This window comes from Galleria mellonella, unplaced genomic scaffold (assembly GCF_026898425.1).
Source record: "Galleria mellonella isolate WM207_F2 unplaced genomic scaffold, CSIRO_AGI_GalMel_v1 utg266, whole genome shotgun sequence".
Taxonomy (NCBI): Eukaryota; Metazoa; Arthropoda; class Insecta; order Lepidoptera; family Pyralidae; genus Galleria; species Galleria mellonella.
This window is the reverse complement of record NW_026442061.1, coordinates 1,972,082-1,975,185: the sequence shown is the minus strand read 5'-3', so window position 1 is coordinate 1,975,185 and position 3,104 is coordinate 1,972,082. Positions and strand designations below refer to the sequence as shown.

The window sequence follows — 3,104 nt, the reverse complement described above, 5'->3', positions numbered from 1 at the left end:
GGGTACCTTTGTCCCATTCGTGTTTTAACCGTGAAGCAGTTATGTTTACATGGCTGTGTTTCAGTTTGAAGGGTGGAATATGGCGTGAATTTACTGGGTACAGAGGTATAACACCTGAGTCCTCAGGAATGGCAACGCATGGGGGGTATCATGGGCGAAACAGTATACTCTGTTATGTCCATGGTACTGCTCATCTCTATAGGCGACGATTACTACTTTACATCAGGTGGGCCGTTACCTTGTTTGCCATTCTAAGTTGTATAAAAAAAATTACATATCAAAATTTCTTTTAAAAAATCCCTTTACTTTTATTACCACAATGAAGAGTTTCAGTCTATACTATTATATGATTAGCCATGACTTATATATTTATTATATCAATATGTAATATATATAGTTATTTATATATGCATTGTATTGTATGTGATGATATATGTATGTATAATTTTTATAAGTATATTATTCTATATTTTTGTATATTCACTTATCTTAAAATGTATTAATGTTACCTTTAAAAATATTTATTTTATTTACAAATTATAAAATCAATGCACCGCCATTTACTCTCTCTGTTTACCGTGACGGTTGACTGGTTAGAAATTCACATCGGGCATTATATGCACCTTGTTAGACATATTTAAATGTATGCAAAAGTATAATAAATTAAATAATACTAATTAAGAAAGAAAGAAAGAAAACTTGATTTTGTATAGACAGCACCTACTTAGACTTTAATAATAACTTCATTTCAGTTGTGCTTTGCCTTAAATGCTCAGAATCGGCCGTACCAATAGATATTGTAACGGAGAGGACATCAGATGTTGAATTGAAACCATATCATCCAGCTATAGTGCCAATGATACCGGAAAAGGAGCCAATCATTTCCAGAAAACAAGAGACGTTTGTAAAAAAGGTCAATATTTCTGATACACAATCGATGATGCCAAGAGTTATAATTCCACAATATTAGCAAATAAAGCCATAAAATACCATTCATCATCATCATCATATCAGCCTTTAACTGTCCACTGCTGAACATAAGCATCCCCCTTGGGGGGTTTTACCAGTAGTTGCCACGCTTGGCTCGCGGTTTGGCAACCGCAGTTAGATTTTGGTGATGTTTTAAGAGGGATACTCCTGCACTCCTGCCAAGCGTGGCAATTACTGGCTTAACCCCACTTATTATACTAGGCCTATGTCCAGCAGTGGACAGTTAACGACTGATATTATAATAATAATACACAAAGTGAAGATGTATCTTCTAAAAGAATAGACATATAGTATGTATAAAAATATGTAGTAGAAACCGAAAAAAAATATATGGGATAGATAGATAGATACTCTTTATTGTTGCCTTCAAAAGGTTACAATAGTAAACTTATTATAAATATAAATAATTACAAGAAATAATCACAATGAGAAAACAATGGGTGACCTTATCGCTAAGAGCGATTTCTTCCAGGCAACCTTTGGATGGAGAGGAGTAATTATAAACAATTTGGTGGGAGGCACGATGGAAAATTTTGTTAGTTCTAAATATGGGAATATTATATCACTTTTCGGTTCATCAAAAGAATTAATTGATAAACTTTTAGTTGAGATTTATTGGATATATGGGATTACTATAAAAAAGTAGTGGCACCATCTGCAAGGATTACGCACTCGCATCATCCACGCTTGCGAAGTTACGAACAAAAGTTAGCTTGTTATGTGCCGTGCAAAATTATATAATAAATTAAAGAAACAGCCGATGAGTGCATATATGTATTTTACTCTCCCACTGCATCATGGCTATGCTTGTCTAATGTTATCATTTAACAATCTTTAAGCCTGCGACTTCTAGCACGTAAATTTCGAAAGTAAATGAAAAGCAATGAACTAGATTACTTCTAGATGGTATATCGAGATAAAACGTACACCAGTTTTTAAATGAGACCTTAAGGAATTCAACTGTAAAAACCGCATTCAATTTGATGCAGTTGTTTTAGTGTCATACCAGAAGAAACATACACAAATACAGGCAAAATTCCTTCAAATTATTGTTCAAATTTCTATTGCTCTTAGTAAAATCCACCTATTTTTTTTTATTTTTTTTTTTTAAAAGAAACTTTATTTTCTGTCGTTAATTTTTATACGACAACTTTTTTGCTATTTTAGTTTTGCTATTGAAGGTCTACTTAGGTTTCTTTTTTTTTTTTCTTTTTTTTTTTAAATCCACCTAGTTAGACATTACCTAGTTATAATAAAAAAAATTAGTAACATGATAATAACTATAATTTTATTTGCAGTGACTTCAATTGTCTGTCTTCGTTATGGGAATAATTTGATTGTAGATTTTACATATACTAAAATTACAGAAAAAAATGATACTTACATATATTTTTAAATTAAATAAAACCCTATTCTGTGTGAAATTAAATTGAATTATAGAAGCGCAAAAAAACTTTTATTTCATACATAACAAATAAATTTTTTAAGTGCAAAAAAACAGAGTAAATAGATATTTGGTAGACACATTACATGGAAAATACTGAATTTATAACGCAAAATCGTGTCTACAAATAATTAACTTGCTTCGCAACAAGTAGGTTTTATCTTCCTCACAAATAAACATATACATAATAAAATTAATATTGGCTTAAAACTCTTATTTTGAGTCTCCTTCCTATAAATCCAATCGATTACTAAAATAAATGTCAAACTCCGTTTTGAATTGGCAACGTAATGTACCCTAACCCTCTTTTTGGAAATTGCATTAAATAATAAATTAATTCGTCCGTCTGGTCCCGGCATAGAAATAGGCCACTCTTTCCTTTCCAATGGGTGTCGTAGGAGGCGACTAACGGAGGGCGAGGGATGGGCAGCAGCGTCCCTCTTAAAACATCTCTAAAGCCTAACTGCGGTTATTAATCCACCAGCCAAGCGTGACGACTACTGACAAAACCCCCTAGGGGGGGGGGGGAAGCATTGTTAGCAATGGAGTTTGACAGCCCCATTGCTATCAATATACCTTATTAGGTAGACCTCCATGTGGTTCCCCCTGGAAACCATCGTGAACAATTCTCGTTGAATTCGTCACGATGGGCTAGCTGACCTACTTCATC

The 3,104-nt window shown here is 33.1% G+C and overlaps 1 long non-coding RNA gene across 1 annotated transcript; it reads left to right on the top strand.

The window, feature by feature from the left end:
- Positions 1-761: 761 nt before the first annotated feature.
- Positions 762-2,443, top strand: LOC128200762 (uncharacterized). The gene is made up of 2 exons (XR_008252865.1): positions 762-913; positions 2,289-2,443. It is a non-coding gene; the product is annotated as an uncharacterized LOC128200762 (long non-coding RNA).
- Positions 2,444-3,104: the final 661 nt, after the last annotated feature.